Source organism: Bemisia tabaci, chromosome 4, assembly GCF_918797505.1.
Source record: "Bemisia tabaci chromosome 4, PGI_BMITA_v3".
NCBI classification, from domain to species: Eukaryota; Metazoa; Arthropoda; class Insecta; order Hemiptera; family Aleyrodidae; genus Bemisia; species Bemisia tabaci.
Window position 1 is genome coordinate 52,100,921 of NC_092796.1, and position 16,816 is coordinate 52,117,736.

At 40.5% G+C, this 16,816-nt stretch overlaps 1 protein-coding gene across 5 annotated transcripts in view; it reads left to right on the top strand.

Annotated features, from left to right (window-relative positions):
• The window catches only part of exp (expansion), a 319,500-nt gene that overhangs the window by 222,357 nt on the left and 80,327 nt on the right, over positions 1–16,816 (top strand). The gene's annotated exons all lie outside the window — the stretch shown is intronic.

Here is a 16,816-nt window from a genome sequence, read left to right on the forward strand (position 1 = left end):
CAGACATTTTTAAGTATTACAGTCATTAAATTGGAAGGTACGAAAACACTTAATGTCCTTTTATCTTATAAAAGAAAAAAAAAGATCGTCAATCTGTTAACCTTATTCTAAGCCATACAAGAATGACACTTCCTAAGTGACTAATGCCACATATTTCTGTGGGAAGAGTGTGATTAGAATATCAGGTCGTGATAGGAAGAGCCAAAGAAATCCTTTTGGAAGGAAAAAAGGCGGCATATTTTCCAACGACAACGTTCAACTCAGATGCGTATCATCGTAGTTTCGCTCATTGAGTTGAACTGATGCATATCTACGTCAGCATGAAATGTAAATTTATTTCTCGAACAATGAATGGACGTAGAATCCAGGTATGAAATAGACCAGGCAACGTTTGCATCCCTGCTGAGGCAATTTTGAATCACATCCTATGTTTCTCGCATACTCTTTCCCTTTTATGGACAATGATTATTGCCTCCGCCAAACATTTGCAGAGCCTATAGTTCCACTTGTGTATCCTGATCAGTGCAAAAAAAAATGTTTGGTTGAGGCTCATTGTTTTAATACCCGTAGCTGTCAGATTTTATGAGCACTTCTGATTGGATCTAAGGTTTAAAGAGTGTGCGTTCCAAACAAGTCCCTTGTTTTTTCGACATGATAAAGAGGAAGTATATTTTTCACGACGTTTAAATGGGGTTTTCTTATTGTCTCGCTTTGTCCAAATATTATTCATTGCCTGATGCTCAAACCCACCCAATACAGCTCTAGCAAATTACATACCTGCATGTCGTTTAGCAATTGATCGCTTCCTCTATCAACTAAGAACAGATCTCGTTGTTGTGATCGCCTGTACCATACAAGTTTTTCAAAATCCCACGAGGTATTTTGATAAACTAACAAGTGAACATATCTCAGGATTTGCTCAACTTGACAAGTACCTCTCCATTCAAAAGGGAAATTCGTAATTTCTTAGAACATTCGGTGAATTTTACTATTTGCATAATACATGTTTTTTGTGAAAATTCGTTCAGCATTTGTTGGTGCTCTAGAATTCTTTCGCATGCTCACGATTAGATGACTATTTAAAGAGTTAACAAATCTAAGTATGCAAAAACCATTAACAACCAACATCAATTCTCTCGTGTGAAATAACTGTAACATATCCGTTTCTACGTGGTCCTAATGGAATTAAGAACTCATGAAGTTGAAATGAGATGGGATGATTTTCTAATTTTGAAAAATTCCAAGTACAAAAAGAGAGTGCTTAGATCTATAGTGTCTGTTTTCACACGTCATATTAACGCCATAAATGTCTGATTATTTTCAAAGATTTTTGCGAGCAAGTGCTCTGTTTTAAATCAATGAGGTTTTACGTGTAACGGTTGGTTCTCTCTTTTAAAATCTTCATCAAGGCAGTTGAAAAATTCCACCAAACATCTAAATTTTACACCGCTTCAGTAAATAAACCGAGTGCTTCGTAATTTTACGAACAGTAGCGTGGCGTGAATAATCGATTTTCGATATTTTCCCATTTATAGGTATGGCAAAGATCGATTATTAAGGTGTTCGTCGCGGACACCCTGCAAATCGATTATTTTCCGTAGGTTCAAATGGCAGATCAATCGATAAATCGCAAAGCACGCCACACCACTGTTTACAAACTACTTTACTTTTTAGATGAAGAATCACGGGATCGCTTCAGCCACTGGCAACGTCGCTTTTATCTGAGCCATCCGGTGGCTCTGTGAAAAAGGAGCTTTGAAATTTGTCTGAGTTTTGGTGCTCGGCACTACATCACGCTGTCACATTAAGACACTTGCCGGCTCATTATTTTTGACTTCTCAATAGATCAGTCGACCAACAGAACGGGAAGCGGACGCTCTTTTTGCACCGCAATAGATCATACCCGCCCCTGCCAGATTCTTAGTCTAACATTTTTGTCTCTTCATTTTTTTTTTATGCACAGGGTGTCTGAAAATTAATGAGCAATACTTTTGGAATATATTTTTGAGGATAGGGAGACTTTTAATTCCATGATAACTTCTCAGAAAACATTTTTTGGGGCATTTGAACCCGTAAAAGTTGTGGATTTTCTCTTGAACATTGTTCGTAGCTCTGAGTCAAACATCAATTATTTTGCCCTTGTAGATACATACAGGGTGTTCGAAAAGTCCCCTCCCCCCCTCTAACTTTTGACCTAATTGAGGTAGAGATTTGAAACTTGGAGGGTGTTCTTAGATCAAAGGGAGCTACTTTTTGACCCCCTCAAAATTTTGGGGGGCCCCCCCTTGGGGGGGTTACGGACCCTAACTTTTTTTTTTCAAATAGGAAGACCCCCTTTGTGATACCTCGTTCGAAAGAGCATAAAAAAAGAAAAATTTTCGCGCAAACCCGAAGTCATTATCTCAAACCGTTTCAAAATGGCGGCCGGTCAAAGTTCAAAATGGCCGAAAATTGGCACCTCTGCTATTTGCGCATGGATTTGCTTGAAACTCGGTATCTGGGGTATTTTGGCACGAGAAAAACGAATTTGACGTTAGATTTTTAAAAAAAACCCTAATTTTTCAAAATGGCCGCCGGTTTAGGCTCGAAATTTTGACAAACTCGATTTTTTGCCGATGGATTCACCTGAAATTCGGTATCTGGGGGTATTTTGACCCGAGAAGAACGAATTCGACGTTAGATTTTTAAACAAACCCTCATTTTTCAAAATGGCCACCGATTAAAGTTCAAAATTGTCAACAATTGGCAACCTCGACTTTTTGCCGATGGATTCGCCTGAAACTCGATGTTTGGGGGTATCTGGGTGGGAGAAAAACGATAAGCTGAGAATCCTGAAGCTGAAGCTTGAAATTTAACAGGAATCCATCGGCAAAAAGTCGAGGTTGCCAATTGTTGACAATTTTGAACTTTAATCGGCGGCCATTTTGAAAAATGAGGGTTTGTTTAAAAATCTAACGTCGAATTCGTTCTTCTCGGGTCAAAATACCCCCAGATACCGAATTTCAGGTGAATCCATCGGCAAAAAATCGAGTTTGTCAAAATTTCGAGCCTAAACCGGCGGCCATTTTGAAAAATTAGGGTTTTTTTAAAAATCTAACGTCAAATTCGTTTTTCTCGTGCCAAAATACCCCCAGATACCGAGTTTCAAGCAAATCCATGCGCAAATAGCAGAGGTGCCAATTTTCGGCCATTTTGAACTTTGACCGGCCGCCATTTTGAAACGGTTTGAGATAATGACTTCGGGTTTGCGCGAAAATTTTTCTTTTTTTATGCTCTTTCGAACGAGGTATCACAAAGGGGGTCTTCCCATTTGAAAAAAAAAAAGTTAGGGTCCGTAACCCCCCCAAGGGGGGGCCCCCCAAAATTTTGAGGGGGTCAAAAAGTAGCTCCCTTTGATCTAAGAACACCCTCCAAGTTTCAAATCTCTACCTCAATTAGGTCAAAAGTTAGAGGGGGGGGAGGGGACTTTTCGAACACCCTGTACATAAAGCCTCTTTTACAGCGCAGCCGCACGCTCTGCGACGCCTAATCGCCATTGCCCCTTATCCTCGCAGAGATCATCCAGGCAATTGGCACCTCCTGATCTCCTCTTCCACTCCTTGTCGCCAACCGTTCACAGGATCAATATTTAAAAAATGGTGCATTAACTTTCGGGCACCCTGTATATCTTTTTTTATTTTTTATATTTGCACCGACTGGAGTCGAAGGTTGGCACCTGATGTACATCTCCCAGGGGCTCCCGTGTGCTTGATCGCAGACGCACATTTATCGCGAATGGAAAAGAATCATTTATGCGAGTGCGATAGATCGTGGGTCCCCCGTGGCTGTCCGGTATAAACAACTCATTTTTTACTGTCTCCAGACTTTGGAATCGCTAATTCAACCGACGGCAGCTGTCGCTCACCCAACCGCCCATCGAATATGTGCTCGGTGCAGGTTATGAATCTCGTAATGAGAGGTCATTGAAAGCTTCAATCTCAAGGACTCTGATCAAATTTCCATCTAAATTGGGCGGTTGCTGACTGCTGCTTCCTAACAGCCATCCAATTGTATAAATGGATCGGTAACATTTGATATTAAAATAATATGATACTACACGTGCCATTCATAAATGATGGCCATAATACGCGATTTCAGAGACTTGTCTGTACACAGTATTTCGTGAGTTATAGAAATACTTTTAGGGGTCGATTATCATCGGATGCATAGCGACATGTATCTTGACTTTTTATTACTTTTTCTCCCTCCAGCAGCAATTCTCCCTCCGAGCTCTCTAAAATTTTTGCTGTTTTCGAACAAATTTTTTGACACGATACCCAGCAACCAGGGTAATTTCAAGAACAAGACAAAATGAGACACAGTGATATTCGGATTATGCTACTGACTTTTAATTGAGGAAATTTTCTCGATATGTTATACAAATTTTTATGACAAAAATATTTTTTCTTAGGGAACGGAGCTCCTGGTAAAAAGTGAAGAATCAAATGCACGATTTTAGCAAAACCTAAAGGCACTTTACGAGGTTTTGAATTTCCACTTCTAAAATTATACATGGCTTGTTTATCAAGCGAATTGCACAGTTCGTCGTCTCCCTAACGAAAGGACATAACTGCATTGCAATGTTGCCGAATTTCTCCTTGAAAATGACGATTTTAACTGAAGAATATTGAGCATTTCTGATTGAAAATTTCACTGATTTTTCATCTCATCTCATGCAAAATTCAGAAAAGTTGTGGAAAAAACTGCACAGGTACATTTATGTGAAAAAATCGAATTCTTTGAGTCGGTTTTGCAACTTTGGAATGGAGTTACGTCCCTTCGTCTGGGAGACGACTGGTTTTATCAGTCAACAGCCAAGCCGGAAGTGACGTTAGGGTTAAATTGTGAAGCCCCGAAAGTAGGAGTTTCCATCATAGTTCACCAGCCGAAATGTTAGTGATGTGTCTCTGGTGCGGATACACAAGATGATCCTCAGTTGAAACCGCTTCCGCCGCGGGAGATTCGAAAAAAATGATATACCGTCTCTGAAATGGACGTATTTCTGCCAAACGGAACTATGTGCATTATGACGTGAGCCTTGTTATGCACGTACTCTTATGGGTCTCAGGGCTCATGTCTTAATGCACATATTTCTGTTTGCAGAAATACGTCCAAATGCCCCGCCGGTGTCGGAGACCTATCGAATGCTCATCAGGTATCCAGCGACGGACGAGTGCTGAATTACCGCTCCAAATCGCACTCCGCACCAACAGAAATGGAAAGTGAGCGTTAAAATACGCTCTCCGACCCGCTATTGAGCTCGCCGCAAAGTCTTCTTTATTAAAGTTTAATTACGACGCGCCTTGCCAGATAGCGCCACGAATCCCGGTTTTTTGCAAGTGCACGTGCAGGGCTCCGGGTGTCATCGCCGCGCAATCGGTGTTGCCGAATTTTGTATGATTGTAGTGATGGCGCATTTATTAATTGAAAGAAAAAATTTGACGTGTGAAAAGCTGAAGAATATCGTCAACTTGAATAAATAAAACATATTAGTTTTTTTTTTATTTTTTATTTTTATTTATTTTTTTTTAAAGAAATATATTTTTTTACTCAAGTAAGATCCATCATAAATTAACACTTGAGTTCCTCCACTATTAACGCTAGGTATACTTTTCTCCAATTTTTTTATCCATTTTCTCCCCTTCTCAGATACCTGCCAGGCACCTTTAGATTCCCCGTCAAAAATATCGTCAGGATGAGCACCCCATCTCCCCAATTTTGGACCGAAATGAAGAATACTGAAAAAAGACAGTGGAATAAATCCGCTTTGTGATTAAAATAAATAACCTATTTTATTCAATATTCAATTTATATAAAATACTTTTTAGAGAGGAGAAAAATTAGGGTAATGATTCATTAGCTACATGAAACCTCTTAAAAAGTACTTTTTAGGTGCATGCCTAGCACCCATTGCCCACCTCCTTCCCCAACCCTGAATTCATTTATAGAGCGGCACTTAGTAGATAAGCTCTTTTTATTAACTCGAAAGATATGTCTACTTCTCTTTTCTATCCGACTTTATGTCCACTGAGAATATGAGATGATTAAACAACAGATGGCAACACTGGCTGCATGACGGGAGTTTGAAAGTGAGAAAGCTGCAAGGTGACTTCTAACCCCGGAAAGTTGAGCCTGCGGCTTTGAAGATGTTCGCGTTAACGGGTTTTTATCGCGAAGTCTGCGCGGTTTGACAACTGGATTAGCGAGATCGCCGACGCTTCCTTATTCTTGCAGCTTTGCGCCACGCTCCGGACCGATAAAACGATGCAGTTCCCCGATCGATCATAGTGGAAGTCACTGCCGTTAAGTACCGGGCATTGACTGTCCCTAATGGGAATTTGGGACCTCGCGGGTCAAAGATGATGTCACCGCAAGTCTTTTCCATTAAAAGGTAAATCCAGCTTCACGAGTGAAGAGAAGAAAGTGGACAGCTCTGCCTCGATCTTTTAATACTAATTTATCATACGTATTTCAGAACTGGATTGAGTAAAAAAATAACTTCCTGCACTGCCGTGGTAAAGGAAAACGCCGTTTAAGCATTCAAATGTTGTCAAATTTCCTTTAACAAGGAAACCAGTTTTAAGATAAATAATAATATTTTTATGCGAAATTCATAGATATTTTTGAGTAAATTGCGAACAATTAGTAAAGATTCGAATTTATTTATGTTGCGGGTTGCCGTAAACGAGCAAGGGAATCCAAATTCCTCGAAATTCAAAGTTAAGGTATAATGTACAAGAACAAGGAGGATTTTTTCACTAACAGTCTGGAACAAATGATGCCTATAAATATTGAGCCAAAATACAGAGGTAAGGGGGTTGCAATTTGCAGTTAAATAAACGAAGTTTCGAAAGCTGTTCTGAATTCCACCCTAACATGCTGTGTGCGAAATGAGTAGATTGTAAATGCAATTTTATGACTCCATTCCTGGCACAAAAATAAATTAATTCAATTTCAAATTAGTTTGTAGGACTTCGTGGGCATCTCATAATCCAACAGAGTAGGGGAACCAACCCTCATCAAAGTTGAAACCGAGAAAAGAAGTTTACAATTTTATTCCTGCCTGAGGCTCAATGTAGAAATTAAACTTTTACCCCTCTCTTCAAAAACTAATTTCTTTTTTCGACTTTCAGTTTTTGGCAGGAGAAAATATATGGCTACGGGAACTCAAAAACATTGTTCATTCAATTTTTTCGAAAATGTGGGTTGGTTCCTTTCTGATGAATTCGGTCCAATTGAAATTCGAAACCGATATTAATAACTCACAATTTCTGAGAACATGGTGCCGGTGCCTGTGATAATTTTCCTGGAAGGAGACAAAATGAGGTTTTTCTCATACATTTATTTGAAACTCTCAGAATTTTGGGGCCCCCTCTTGAACTCGCCTCTTAAATATGCAAGAATCTGTACAATGCGGACACTTTTTGATTGGCACGGGAGTTCTCGGCTGTGGCCCCCTAGAACCCAAACCATCCATCATGGAAACTGTCACAGATTTGCAAAAGATTGCCCGCCATCCAAACCTAGATGCCGAATCTCATCCGCCAGACGAAAAAATCGCTTGTTCGCGTTTACGATCGACCGACTGGCAGCTCGATGTGACAATAAAACCGCGGTTGCGTTCGATCACATCCGCCGATGATGTATCGATGCAGATTTTGCCGATAAAATGAACTATCTCCCACGGCCTGACTGCGGAGGTTCACCTTAAGGCACAGTTGTCGAATTTTGTGCTAATATTGACTCAGCTCTCTGCAACCAGTTTGGACGAAGAAGAATTGAGGGGTTTGGAGGATGAGGCGCTCAAGTGCGGCTTTTGCTTTTACGAGAAATGCGTGTTTGAAGTTTCGAAATTTTATGGATCCTTTCGGCAGAAAGAAAGTTCAAACTGCCTTTTTGATGCTTAAAAATTGGAATTTGGGAGCGAATTTTTCACAGATATGCATTGAGACTAGTTTTAATTGAAATCCGGAAAAGGACCGTCTCCTGAGTCATATTGCTTTTGACGTATTTCCTGCCAAATGGAACTATGTGCATTAAGATATGAGCCCTGAGACCCATAAGAATGTATGCATAACAGGGCTCACGTCATAATGCACATAGTTCCGTTTGGCAGAAATGCGTCCAATTTTACTCAAGATTTTCAAAAATTATTCTTTATATGACGGTATGTTAAGGATCTCCTTGAACCACCCTTGAACCCTTGACCCCTGAAGCAAAAACCAAGAACCACTTCAGAGACTTTAACGCAGCGCAAGAAAAGTAGGCGTGCCAACTATAACATAAAACATCCCTTTGACCCAATACAATCTTGCTCCTTTTCCCCTTCGTCTCCTTTCTCTTTCAATTTTAAGTATCAACCCACTGATTACAAAAATACCATCCCAACCATTCACTTCCACCAATCAGATAGTTCCATTTTCACTGGAAACAAAAACCCATTGAATCTAGAGTCTAGACTCTTAAAAACATTGACAAGAACAAATACTCTTGATTCAATCAGATTTATGTTTAAATCAAGAACCAAGCCTCTTGATTTGAGCGGATTTCCTTTTGATTTAAGTTTAAATCTGATTGAATCTAGAGTCCTTTTTCTTGTCAATGTTTTCTAGAGTCTGGACTCTGGATCCAATGTGTTTTTTTTTTTTTTTTTCAGTGTTGGTTCAGGAACGACTTCGAATACAACACTCAGGTCAAACAAAATATTAATTAAAATAAAGTGAATTTCTGACTAGAACTTTCGCCTCGCAGGATTATATTGCCTGGACAGCCGGGATGGGGCCTCTAGAAACCTTCATCTTGGAGACATTCAAGTGGAAGGCGCCTGACATAGCGGATATGCAAAATGGCGGGAGTGCGAGTCCGGGCATCGCCTTTGCGGTTGTGAATACTAAGCAAGGCCGAGCGGGCGGGGCCGCTTGCCGCATTCCCAACGACCCCAACATCGCTGGAATCGAAGGCGATCTAGTTCAAAACACCGCTCAAAACACTCATAATTATAACAGGTGCAATCCGCCGCCATCACACCAATGCCCTTTGCTTTTACGTAACGGAGCGGAACTTCGGCCTTAGAACCTACTCGAATCCTACCCGGGGACCTGTAAAGGCGCGAGGTCCAGAGTCCAGAGACTGGAGAGTATCGCGGTCGGGGATCTTCGAGGTCCTAATCCCGAGGGTGCTTATGATGATACGGTCAATGCTGCACTGAAAAAAATGAGTTAGCGTCAGATGACTAAAAATAGTTTCTATACACTAACTCAAATTGTGTGATTTGGACACACATGATTTTTGGTTTCTGTACACTAACCACTATTAGTGCTGGAAACTAATTCCGCTACTCTAATTCGCATTCGGTAGGGTTGGGTCAACCTAACCTCAAAACTGAGAGAGGAGAAAACGGCTTAGCGAATGATAACTGGACAATACTTTCAGGAAAAGAAGATTTCTTAAAAGATGAGAGGTAAAAATCAACTGACCGGTTCCAAATGAACGACAGAGGAAAGGAATATCCCATAGGTATGTGCAAGTAGACAGAATTATCCTTTAGAGAGACACACACTCACACATGAAAGCGAATGTTCACACTGAATAAACATATCTCGTCCGAACCCTTGAGATATTCTTTTGAAATTACGGGAGAACACGAACTATAGAAGTAAGCAGTAAGTTCACAGATTTTCGTAAAATATAAACTGAACGCGGAACGCTTTAATCGCAATTTAATACAGAAGATTGACGACTCCAACGAATATCATGCTTGTTTACGTTTTGAATCGAACAGACGATTTCTAACCTTAACAGGTTTATTTATGTTGCTTTCGAACGTTTTCAAGAAAGAGAGGACACTATAAATCATACCGGGAGTATCTACATTGTCAAACGAGCCCGAAATTTCACATTTTAATTGATTTTCACGAGCTGACGCGATTGAGGCTGTTGTACCGACGCCACTTTTTCGAAACTAAATAAATGTAACGGACAATGTGGCAGTTAGTGTTGAGGGCGAATTAGTTTGACCCGAAGGTGAATTTGTCTTACCACAGCGCTAATTTTACAGCTAGTGCTGTTTTCCAATGGACCACTAGATAAGGTACGAATTTCAGCATTCTGATACATGATTCTTAACCAAAATTTTACGTAAAACACGATGCACACAACGAAAATTACCGAAATGAACTCCTTACGAAGATATTTAATGATTCTTAATGCGTGAATTCAAACCACCCGCTCATGAAAACTCAATGCTCTACGTGATTCACATCGCGCGCTAAACGTTATCATGACAGTCTCTGCGATATAAAAATCTGGCAACCTCAATCTTGACGCTTTGGTTCAGCTACAGCAAATTTCTTATAGTTTGAACAACACATGGAGGGAAATGAACATTGCTCGATTGAGAAGCTTGCTGAAACCGTTGTAGTGGGCGATTTGACTCACGTAGAGTTTTGAGTTTCTTGTGAGCGGGCAGTTCAAATTCCTCGTAACCAATGTGAAATAAACACGTTATTATCTTCGTTAGGAGTTGGTCTCCGTAATTTTCGTTGTGTGAATCGTTTTCTACGTGAAATTCTGGTTAAGAAACATGTATCAGATCGCTTAAATTCGTACCTTGTCTAGTGGTCCATTCTGGTTCGCGCTCTAGTAAAGTCAAGTCAGCGTATGAAGCGAATTGATTGGTGCTTCAGTACAATAAATTAGTTCTGAAGCCTAATTTTGATTCTACTTGGCGAGAACTTACCAAATTAGTTCTCAACGCTAACTACTTTTTTTTCAGTGTATGTGCCATCGGTTCCTCTATGCGCATACGTGTTTTTACGGATGAGCCGAAAATTGTAGTTCCCGATCGCTAAATGTAGTCCACATATTCTCATCTGGCTTCCGGTCAAAAGAGTCCATATTCTAAGTTCAAGAGCTCTTGGAATTGGAAAAATCTTGCTTTGCACGTAAAATGTTTCGTGGAACAAATTTTGATCAGAAATCATACTAGAAATAACAATGAAAAGTCAGTAAAAATCAGAGAATCTTATGTTCCAAATCCCAAACAAGTTGGAAAAAATTCAACAATTTACTAATGACAAATACCTAATGACCTGAGACAAACTCAATGTAGAATATTAACTTGAAGTTGGGTTGTATCGTTTACATCGTAACCACTTAATTTCGATTTACCAGTGTGCCGAAAACTTCTCAGGCAAACTTCCGGGCTCGTCCTATGACTGGAAAGGAATGCGATCGAAATAGGTGGGTGTGGCACACCGGCACAGCGATGAAGTTCATCGGAAGCTGCTATGCTTGAAGATCAAATTATGACATCAATGATGACATCGGGCCACTGCGCCATGCCGCGGCATGGCTCGTATCTTATGGACAAGCCATAAAAATCAACGACGCCATGAACTCATTTCTCATATCAGTTTATGCACACAACTCCGACAGGAGTCGCAACCCACCGAAATAGCATTACTCACTACCTGAGCTCCATCAAACAGTGGTGCAAATCTCATGCTGAAATCTTCCACTTTTACTGTGATTAGAGAGAAAAGGAAATCGGTGATTATACAATGATCAAGGTGGATTCCAAATTCTACCTACTCTTCTAGTCGTAAATGTTTATTTTTGTAAGTATTATTATGGATTCGGTGATAATTCTGCACACAAGAAACTTCGAAATGATTTTAATTTCTTATTTTTCTGTTTCAGGTATGGACCAATTACTCATCAGTAAGAAATGAATAAGACAGAACAAGTCAAACTTTGTGGTATGAATCCTAAACCTTTTTATAGTTCTGCAAAACATGAATGACACATTTGAAACACAAGTCCTCGACATTAATATTTCATTCCTTTCTTTTCGAGCGTCTTGTCAATGCTTATTTACCTACAGAGATTGAAATAGTCATTGGCCTAAGTGAACCGGAAATTTGAAGATAATTAAATAATTCACGCTATCTTATACATAAGTACCCCTCCTAGTTGTAACTTTGTCCCTGTTTGGAAAAAAAATGAATTCTTTGAACGTGAGAATTGCAATTTACAGATTTCTAGTTCCATTCTATGCTCCTTAAGACAACTGCCAAACATTTAATCTCTTTAAAGTTTTACTGGTGTTTTTTTTTTCCATTTTATGCAGAATATTCTGTGAAAATCAAATAATAACTATCATCACTTTTTCTTAATAATAAATGAAATGAAAATAGAGATTTTGGAACATCGCAATGAAGGTGCGTGTTTTTTTTACCCTCCGTCATAGATTTATTCTATCACCTACAAATATAACTTAAGGAGGAAAAAATAACGCAAGTAGAGGCTACTCATATATTTAGATGTCGCTGTAGAAATTCCTATTCCTACACTCCTGATATTTGCTTGAACTCTATTTAATGACATTTTGTAGGCGTTTAACAAGTTTAAAGTTCTTGATAGAGCTTAGTCACGTGACTGACATGATATCCCACGGTAGTCTGTTTGAGCGGTCATTTGAATTTATGACAAGCTCAATGAGTCAGCTACTAGCTGATGACCGGGATCAGAAAAGTAGCTTCTCCCTTGTCATCGATAAAATGTCAATTGCGGCTTCCCACCTTAAAAATATTCGCTGAAGTATTTATTTATTCAAATTTTCGCACCTGCGCGGATGGGATCGGATGTCATTTGAATATTCTTAGAACCCACACATAAATTTTCCTACTAGACACTCTAAAGCTACTGTGCTGCATTTGGAAAGAGTCTATTTTTTCCGATTCATCCTTTACGTCCAGTGCCTGGATAGTTGAATCGTCACCGAATACTTTGATCGATAAATAGCATTGTTGGGATAGATATACATCGATCAAAGTCATTCGATGTATATAAATTCAAAGATCGAACCGTAGGCACTCGTGAGTCGCTGTACCACTTTTTGACAGTGTGTGAGTCACTTGAGTCATTGCCATGTGTAGGCATCTTGGCGTAACGTCGTACTTTTTCGTTGACGCTGGTGTTATTCACCTGTACATGGACACTATTTTAGGGAAGAGGAGAGCTAGAAATACACCTAATTGCCATCATAAACAACCTGAGAAATCCAGCTTTATTTATCATATGTGTATTTCTTACTTATTTCGGTGCACTGATTCGTGTTCTTAGGTAACTTTTGGTTAGTAAAGGAAGTAAAATGCGTACCAACTCAAGTGGTGTGTTAATTCTGGTACAGTTTTGGTGATAACAACGGAGAGACCAGGGAACCTGAAAATCAACTAAAGACCCGAATTATACTTCGGGTTCCTTCTCCCATTTTATCTAAACTTTTCTGTCATCTCTTCTGTCAGCATGGGAATTTTTATGGGAATCCATTAACAGTGGAACAATCTAAGCAAAAATCAAGTGTCTTGGACTTTAGTTTACATGCAGTAAATGGATCACCAGACTAACTGCAAAGGGACACTGCCTATTCAGAAGTCTCCCAAAACCGATTTAGTGCGCAATTCGATTCAAGTAAATTCTGGTTTTTCATCTAAGCAGGAATTTTTTTCCCCCCTCAACCAATCCTAAATAAGAAAGTTGATTTCTTAGTTGGGAGCTAATTTCAGGAATAAAGTTACGCAGATTGAGTCGTAAAAATTGTGAAAAGGAAATATTTATGAGAATGCATAAATTCGTACCTCATTGTCTAGTGGTCCGTTGTGCATTGGCCACTTTGAAGAGGACTTTGTTGTAGCGGCATATTTTTGATCGGACATTTTTTAAATGGAATATTGAAATAGGACCTTTCCCTGTGACGCTAAGTCGCTCTTCAGAGGACGTGGATTTGACGTCTCTATTGCGGCTGTTCTGCCGTGCCAAGGAAGAACGCCGTATGAACATTCGAGAGTTGCCAAATTTCTTTCGATAAAATGTTTATTTTGGAGAAAAGCTATGGATATTTTCCCTTGAAATTTTCAGGAACTTTAGGTGAAATTGCGAACAAAATTATCTGAAAAATTGGTGGGAAAATATTCATAAGTTTACCAGGAAATCCGTGATTTTTCAAAGGAACTTTGGCAACGCCTGGAGTCTCATACGGCGTTTTTCCTTAGCACGGCAGTGTTCTCCAGCATGCGAGTTGCGGTTAAGCTGCCAGTGGCCTCGCTCACACACTAGAGCAACCTGGACCTGGAGCCGCGCAGCTTCGGCGCAGTGTCGGAGCTGCTCCAGTCCAAAGGTTCCCGATAAATTTTCACCGTGAAATGCTGCTACATTGTTGTCCAAGGTTGACGTCGCCGCCGCCGCCGCGCCGCCGTCGTGTCGTGCGGGAAAGGTTACACCATGTCGACCGCCGTAGAAAATGGAGTCGGCAGACTCCAACGGCTCCGGCATGACAGTTGGACCAATGAACTTTTTTCCGCGTCCCCTCAACAGCGGGGATTTTAATCTTCGAGCTTGACTCCAGCGAACTTTGAGAGCTTGCAGGTATTACGCCAAACGCATTTTTTTCATTTTTGCAGCCGTGTGCTGAAAAAGCGCCTCGGGTATGTGTTGAGCGAAAGAGATACAGCTAACTGAGTAGACTCTCCGTGAATAAAATCGTAGGGTAATCTCGTTATGCGCCTAAAAAATGTCTAAAATCTATTTTTTAACGAATCAATTGCGTACGTACGAAAATGAAAAGAACTTTCTTAATGCATTTACTTTTTGCATTGGACTCATATACATATTGGACTATTTAAGCATAATATTTACTACTGAGACCAATCCCGATACCTGACGTTACACGATCAAATCGAGCCATAAAATCCTCAAGATCAGGCGTTGTGATTGGATTACTCGATGACTTCGACCAATCACAGTACTTAACGTTGATATATTGATAGAGAGGTTTGATCGCGTGACACTAGCTAATGAGTAAATGGTTTCCATAACAAGAATCCTATCGAGGCAACGGAAATTCCGATTGTCTTAAGAAGAAATCTGATAAGAAAATTATCAACAGGACGTTTCTACAGGCGCCCTGCGGGCCGATTGTTGAAGTTGATGGACAAATCGATTGGCAAAGAGGACAGAATGACTATGGAGCGCTCCTATTGGTTAATTTGGGTGGTTCTAATAGACTAAGGGGGTAAACGATGGACTAACTAAAGGGCGTCTTGTGACTTGCCGTTAGTTAGTCTATCACCTATCTCATTTTTCCATTTCAACCACCCGCTTCCACCAATAGGATCTCTCTATATTCTTTTTGTCTTCTTTGTTCATAGCTTTGTCTACCAATTTCAACAATCAGCCCGCTGAGAGACTTTTCTCCCATTGTACTTCTAATCACGCATTTTCATATTAACTCATGAGTGCTCGTTCGTCTCGTTTTCTGCATGAGCCCCAGAGAGCATGGATTTATATGTGGATTAGGGCTCACATGGATATTGAGATACGCCCATTCAGATGGACATCGAGATACGTCATTTGATCAACTTCATTTCTGCGTAGATAATTCGATGAATTTAAAAGAAAAACCCTCCTGCTAGTTATCTAGCGAGTGACTGACACGGCTTTAACTTTAAAGTAAATGTCCCTGGCCTAGGCATTAATTTCAAACAAAATCAGTCGCACTGCCTGATTTGTCGCAAAAGTGCGCGCGAGACCAGTCGGTGGCATTGCAAAGGCGAAGACCTCGGAGGGACTCTAACGAGAGATGACGGAGGTGGGTCCGATTAGGGCGGGGTAAAAGCTCAGCGAATCCGCCCCCGAGATTAAATAAATATTAAGCGTGGATAAATGCTCGCGCGAAACGTCTCTTGGGACAAGGCGAACGCAGAGCCACAAGGAGAAATGATCAGGGTGGGAAGAGCAACGCTAGTCGCGAGTCATGGAAGTTGCCTGCAGAAAGTCAAAGAAGTTTCCAGGCACTCCCGCCGCACAATGGGACAACGATAGCATTAGCGATTTTATAGCGGAAAAATATGAGTTTTTTTTGCCAGGAATCTGGAAGTGTGCTGCGGTGCGGTTGCTTCAAAGAAATAAACTTACCGAATTCAAGATGAGCGAATCACATCGCATTTTACAGACGATCAAGTTTTGAGTAGTTTTGAGTTCAATTGGTTAAAAACCCAAAGTCGAGAAAAATATTTTGAACATGAAAATAGTCATTAATATTCATTCGTCCGAATACCGAGTCTTATGGAGGAATAAAACTTGAAACCTCTTTTTCTCGGCTCGAACTCGATGGCATTTGGCGCATTTCTGCCGAACTCGGTTCATATCAACGGGCCGATTATTGAAATTGATAGACAAACTTACAGACAAAGAAGACAAACGGATATGGAGGGATCCTATTATTAGAAAGGGAAAGTTGAGAGACCCTCCACTGACTTAATGGCGACAGGTGGAAGCTTTTAATTTCGGGGATTCAACAATTCCCTTTTGACAATTACAAGGGAGCAACAGGCATCACTCTTATTTTGGCTGTTGACCTACCTACATGGTGGATAATGAGCTTTGGGTGACATCATGAGCCAAACAAGTTTCCCAAACTTCGGCTTGTTTGCAAAACGAAACTGCCAACACGTTGTTAAACATCAACCCTGTAGGTCAGTCAACAATAGAATGATGAAGTCCCGAAAGAAAAGCTTCCACCATTACCAAGATACTATTACTTATAGCGGAGGGTCTTCCGTCTCTGATACTGTCCCTGCATAGGTTCTCTTCTGGCTCGCCAGCGCACCTCCTGTGTCCTCCTCGCGACGGCAGTGGCTACCGTGCGGCGGGAGTAGGAGACTTGAAGGCCGGACTAGAAAGAAACGCGATCCCCGTTAGGCCATGGCGGCGGTGG